Raw genomic sequence first — 7,053 nt, 5'->3', positions numbered from 1 at the left:
GTTTATCCCATATATTACTCCAGCACTCTCTAGCTTCCTCTGCATTAGGTTTCTCATCTTCAGTATTTCATTCTCCACTATTTATCTGGTTATAAAATCTCCTCTGGTCTGTCTCAAATAATCTGTTCTGTTGATACTGATCTATTCTTTTCTGGTGTTTGGAGAGTTTGTCTGCTACTGCTATGATATGCTGTTTTAACTCTTCCATTACTGGCCCAAAGCCTTTCTCCTTGACTAAGTATCTTTTCTCGAGGCAAGATTTGCATCTTGTGTTTCCTAACTTGTTTGTTTTCCAGGCTTCTATTCTACTCAGATCTTGTCTTAAAGTCTTCACTTTATTTTGTTGTCTCATTTTCCGCATTTGCTCTTTTTAAATCTTTCCCTGTGAGATATCTAATCTTCTGGTGACTACTACCCCTCCTGCATAGATCAAGAAGTTAGTGTCTTCTATATTTTTAGGATCTATCCTACTGATAATAGAATCTACTTTCCTAGTCATTTCTTGTAGCTTCCTTCTGTTGATGTTTATTTAATGCTGGCAACCTTTTTCTTACTTCTTTACTTATTACTTCCTGCAACTCATCGAAAATTTTCTGATCTTCATCACTTAAATCACTTAAATTGTTGGTGTCAGTTGTCCCTTCCTTATTGGTAGTGTTATTATTATTATTTTTTCCTTTAGGTTCTTTGGTTTGAGATGTATTTCTTATGTTGTTGCTTGTCTTCCCCACTGCCTTTTCTTTTCCAGTTCTCTTGTGATCTCTTCTACCTCCAATTCTCTCATCCACTTTCTTCTCCTAATAGTATTAGCTTGATCAACTAATCTCTGCTCAGTCACTTTAAACATACTCTTCTCTACCCAAAGTGTTAAAATCCATTTTCTATAGCCCCTTCTTTTAGGTTCACTTTCTAAGTAGCCCTGCATCACTGTCCTGTTTTCTTCGCTGGTCCACTTCCTCCCCCTTGCTCTATTATCTGCTGATGCTGTATTACAATGACAGCTGTAGTCAGTCTGCATCTTTACTGATCCACTGCTGAGTGAGAGGCCTTCCCTTAAAGGTCCAGCTTCATTTTTGCTGTTACAACCAGAGTTTTTTTGGAGACTCTTGTCTCTCATAAACTGAGGTAAGGTAACATTCATCACCATCATCATCACCACCATTATTTCTCGACATCTGAAAGTTTCAAGCAACTTTCTATTGCATCATTTGTTGCACTTTTGTGTTGGTGAGATAGTGTGTGCTGCGTGTTTTCATTTTTTTTGGCAGTGGGGATATTGTATTGAACCAATACGTTTTGTTATGGGGTTTTGTTTGAGTCTTCTGTTGTATTAGTTTCTATATTGTGTGTTGTTTGTGTAGCACAGGTTGTGTTTTTTTCTCGGGTATTGGCCTTCTATAGCACATGTGGGTTTTGTTCATTTTGTTGGGTATTTATAGTATAAGTTTATTCTTCTATGATTTTGGAGGGGTGTTGCATAGTAGTGTGTGTGTGTGTAACTCATAAATCAACTATTTTATAGTATTTATGATAATCCATCCGTCGTGCTTTTGTTTTTGGTTTTGTTATGGTTTTTGTTAATTACTATTATTATTGTTATCACTTTCATTATCATCTTCTTTCAATTCTGTTTCCTTTTCTTGTCGAATGTCTTCCTGACACCTTGAGCAGAGAAACGCACTGTATACATTTGTAGGCCATTAAAATAATCACAGCAGATTGTTCATTTTCAAAGCCATGTGATAGAAAAAAAAGGGAAAGAAAGACAGAGAGAAAAAGAAAAAGAAAAGATATAAAATATAAAAGTAAACAAAGAATTATTATTATTATCATCATCATCATCATCATCATCATCATCATCATCATCATCATCATCATCATCATCATTATCATCATCATTTTCTTTAGCATCTTCTTTCAATTCTGTTTCTATTTCTTGCCGAGTGTCTTACTGACACGTAGGGCAGAGAAATGTACTGTATACATTGGTAGGCCATTAAAACAAGCTCACGAGATTGTTCCTTTACAATCATGTGATTGAGAAAAAGGGGAAGACAGAGAAAAAGGAAAGAAAATTTACAGTGACAATGCTTTTCTCAGTACATGTGATGTACCAATTAAGACAATCTTTTTCACTTACTGCATGGATGGTAAACCAGGGAGCATTCTTAAGTAATTTTTAGTTCCTTTTTTGATCATTCCAAGTGTTCCTACAATCACTGGTATTGTAACCATCTTCAGATGCCACATCTTTTCAATTTCGATTAGCAGATCTTTATATTTTCTGAGCTTATCAAATTCTTTTGCCGAGATATTATGGTCACAGGGTATGCTCATGTCAATGAATAAACAGACTTTATTGCTTTTGTCTTTCACAATATCTGGTTTATTTGCCTTGATGGTCCTATTTGTACATACTGGGAAGTCCCAAAGAATAGCTACACCTTCTCCCTCAGTTACAGCTTCAGGGTGGTGCTTGTACTATTTGTCAGCAGTTTTGATTTTATAATGCTAACACATTATCCAATATAGATATTGGTCAACTCTGTCAGGTCTTGATGGGTACTCTACAAGTGCTAAAACCTTATATCCAGAGGTTATGTAGTTGACTGTTTCTATCCCATCATGGCAGTATCAGCACTTTGGGTCTACACTATTTTTCATCACATTGGCTTGATAGTTCCGGGTCAATAAGCTCTGATCTTGGGCAGTCAACATAATGCCTTCACTCTCTACCTTTAGCCCTGAGCTCTATAGCCACTGATGGGTGTGCTTCTGGTCTACATCAGCTTGTTTGCTATGGGCTACATATTTGCCATGCAGAGGTTTTTGTTCCCACCTATCAGCCAATTATCCAAGCGCATTTTGTTTTGTTATTGATTTCACCTTCTTTGCAACTACAGTTGCTGCACTTCCCTTACACTGTTCAATTTGGGTATTATGCATATGCTCACTTGAAAATTTTTCGCTCTCCTTCATAACAGAATGAAGCTTCTTACATCTTTCATGGTTTTCAATGAGTTTTAGCATCCAATCATTAGATGTTTCGAGATGTTTTGCAAGTTTTGTAGATTTCAAATTGGTTCAAGCCTTGACCTCCTTGAGCTCTGGGTAGGTAAAGATGATCTGTATCTGCCTTTGGGTGGTGCTTCTTATTGCAAGTCAGCAGCTTATGGATTTTCCTACCAATCTTCCTTATTTCACTCACATTCCAGTTCAACACATTGAAACTGTAAATAACAACAGGAAATGCTAAGGAATTTATAGCTAACACCTTGTTACATGCATTTAACACGGATTTTAGGATTGCTCGAACTCTCCTGTAACACTCCTTCTTGATCTTCTCTTTCATATTTGCATGCTGAATGCCAGAGCCTTCATTTATTCCAAGGTATTTGTAAGTTTGCTCCTGCTCAAGTTCTTTTAAGACTGTTTCACCATCCAACACCACTGAATGTGAGGTCTTCAGTTTCCCTTTCTGGAAAGTGGCCTTGGCACATTTATCAAGACCAAATTCCATCCTGAAGTCATCACTGAATGCTTTCACAGTACGTAGTAGTCCTTCAAGATCATTATCGTCTTTGTCATAGAGTTTTAAGTCATCCATATAAAATAGGTGACTTATTTTTTTTTGTGTTGCCAATTTTATATCCATACCCTGTTCTGTTGAGTTCACTTGTAAGGGGTATTAGGGCTATGTAGAAAATTAAAGGTGAAAGTGAGTCACCTTGGAAAATGCCACAGTTGATATTAATATTTTTTGTGGTCAGTACTCCATTAGAGTGGTATAATTGAAGGTTCATATTCCACATTGACATGTTGTGCTTCAGGAAACTTGAAATCACCCTTTTTGTTCAGTGGGGGAAAATATCATTCTGTTCCATGAATTTGTATGTTTTCTCCATGAGGATGGATGTTAAAATTTTATATGTGGTAGATAGACATGTTACAGGTTGATAGTTTGGGGGAAACTTGGTTTCATTATTCTTTGGTTTTATTATTCTTTGCTAACCAATTGGGCGTTTTTGGAGGATCTTGCATAATATACTGTTGGTTAGACCTAGGAAGCTGCACTACTTCCTGTTGGCCTTGACACCTGCTAGCAGGTCATGCTACTCCAGACTGATGACAAGCAAAGACTTAGAAACATGTCTCTGGATGCAGGCTTAGCTGGGTGGAGGTGCTTGTCTCCCCCTTGTAAACATTAGGACACAAGAAATGTGTCAAGGCCGACAGGAAGTGGTACAGCTTCCTAGGTCTAACCAACAATAGTATTATTCCTTTCAGGGGACTGTCACATTAAGTTGACAGCATGCAACTACTTCAGTTATTTTCTCCTTCGCTATTTCTCTGTTGAATGTTTCCGCATTCGATGTGAACAGTTTATTTTGTTTGTAAAATTTGTTTCTCTTCTCAAATCTTTGTATTCTTTGACATTCTGCTTGGACTTTTTGTTGCAGTGTTTCTTCATTTCCTTTTTGTCTTATGTTTAGGTCATTTTCCGCTGCTTGCTTGATCGCAGTTATTTCACTATCTGTGAGTCTTTTATTTCTGAAAATATCCCTCCTAACATTTGCTACCTTGTTTTCATCCAAATATAGTCTGCTGTCTTGATTTCATGTTCTCCATATTTGATAAGGGTGTGCAGTGTGTTTCTCTTCAGGTAGCCTGCCTAATGCATAGTAATAGGTGTATATTACTTCTGTATACTCTTCTCGGGTCCATTTAATCCTCTTACTTTTTTCTTTCTGTGGTGGGTGTGGTGGTGGACTTGAAGGGCTCAAGTTGGGGCAATTCTCATTCAAGTGACCATCCAGGTTCGTATTCAGAAAAGTGTTTGTGCTAGTGGATGATTTTTCATCCCCAGGTTTGCTCTCTCCTGGGGGACACGCTCCCAGATTAACCATTGGACAAGCGATTTGGTGTACTGTTTTAGTTTTCCTTTTTGTTTCTTAAGACATATTTGTGCTACTTTCAAATTATTAGTATTGAGCCCTGTATTGTGGAAGATGTAGAAATGGTTGTTGTCTCTGTCACTATTGTCAATTCTGCCATTATTATTATTATTATTATTATTTGTTTATTTGACAGAGTCAAATAATTGGTGCTAGCTTCTAGTTCATAGATATTGTCTTGTGGAGGTGCTTCTGTTACAGTGCATGTATTTATTGACAAATATAACAATATACATTCTAGGGGACAGGATAAAGAAACAATATAGACACTTTCTCACAGAAAAATGTGTTAGAAAGGTAGTAACACTCTTTATTACATTCCTAGTAATATATTATATAGTATATGTTATATAGACACACATGAAGCTAGGAATACGTATTGAAATGTAATAATTGCAGAAAGTACTTAACATGAGGAAAATAAGTTATATATGAACATTAAAACAGATTTTAATTTATATACAATTCGTATATTTATAGTATGTGTATACTGTATATATTTAGTTTCCTTGTACAAAGAAAAATGACAATGTAATAACCTAGTTTCAATTCATTTACTTTACCCTTAAAATGCCTACGCATTACAATGTACAAACAGGTTTGTGACCTGGGTCAAAATTAGGGGTAGAGCATCAAGGATTCCCTTTGATTGACTAATTGAAACAACAAAGAACAAACGATGATGACGATGATGATGATGAATTGTTAATGAAAGCAACAAAAATATTGATTTATAAAAGAGTGACTTACATGCAACAGGAATTCATAGTGTCTTAAATGAATGTTCTATAAAATATTAATGAAGTCCATTTAAACTATTGATGAATCCTTTATAAGTAACTGTGTACAGAGACATCAGGTATAACATGATACTGTAGATGAGTAGTAATTGAATTTCTACTTTCAAATGATATGCTATGTTTACTGTGCTTTAGTGAGGGTAATGGGTCTATTATTTAGAAGTTTTTTGAAGACAATAGGGATGTCTCTTTTAAGTGAGTTTTGGAACAATTTTTAAAAGGGATTATGAATATACGTAAGTTTTATGGTTGTTGTTTTACATTATGTGTATAGGCGTAGGTGTGACTGTGTAGTAAGAAGCTTACTTTCTGACCACACAGTCAGTTCAGGGGTTCAGTACTGCCACATGGCACCTTTGGTAAGTGTTTACTACTATAGCCTGAGACTGACCAAAGCCTTGTGAATAGGTAGACAGAAACTGAAAGAAGTCTGTTGTGTATATACACAGTATCAAGCAAAAAAAAAAGAACAGTTAATATTTTTTTTAATTTCGGAAAAGCTAGTAAACGTACAAATTTGCAATTGGTTTCATAAATACAGTTACCCATCAGCTAAATTCTCTGAAAAATCTAAGTTTGTACAATGGTCTTAATAAAAGTTAATAACACTAATATTAGTATCGTCCAAATGTCTCAAGTGCAAAATAAGAGAACGATCAAACCAAAAAATGCTTCATTTAACTGAAAACCATTATAATTATGGAAAGAAATGTAAATATGAACTTAAAACAGTTAGTATGATCTTTGTGGACCTTTGTTGGAGATCACCTCTGCACATCGATTGCCACAGGATATAATAAGTTTCCTGCATAAGTCAGGTGTTACTTTCTTCCATTCCTCTTCTAATATCTCCCATAAATTTGTCATAGTAGTTGGTGCCCTTTGTGTTACTTTGTTTCCAAGTATCTTCCAAAGGTTTTCAATTGGATTTAAGTCTGGACTTTGTGCTGGCCACTTAATTTCATAATCTATGCTGTTTGAAAGGTGTTTATGAAAAATTTCACTAAGAGATATCTATTTTCCTGAAAGTTATGAGGGAAAAATTGGATCTTGTGAATTTTCCGAAAGTCTTCTCCCTCACCCCCATTTGTTTGCACAAATTTTTTTTCTCATATTTGTTTTCTACCCATTTTTTTCCCCAATTAGACTGTTTTTGTTTTTTTTGTTTTGTTTTGGTGACTGGGCGCTAAACTAGATCCTGAAAGTTATGAGGGGAAAAAAAAATGGATCATGTGAACTTTCCGACAGTCCCCTCCCCACACTTTGGAAAACATTTTCCCCAGAAATTTCTTTATAAT

At 35.6% G+C, this 7,053-nt stretch overlaps 1 protein-coding gene across 1 annotated transcript in view; it reads right to left on the bottom strand.

Annotated features, from left to right (window-relative positions):
- Positions 1–7,053, bottom strand: part of LOC106872059 (mitochondrial ornithine transporter 1) — an 89,315-nt gene that overhangs the window by 76,757 nt on the left and 5,505 nt on the right. The window lies entirely within an intron of this gene.

Source organism: Octopus bimaculoides, chromosome 13 (genome assembly GCF_001194135.2).
Source record: "Octopus bimaculoides isolate UCB-OBI-ISO-001 chromosome 13, ASM119413v2, whole genome shotgun sequence".
Lineage (NCBI taxonomy): Eukaryota > Metazoa > Mollusca > Cephalopoda > Octopoda > Octopodidae > Octopus > Octopus bimaculoides.
The sequence above is the reverse complement of the archived record's forward strand: the minus strand, read 5'-3'. Positions and strand labels throughout refer to the sequence as shown.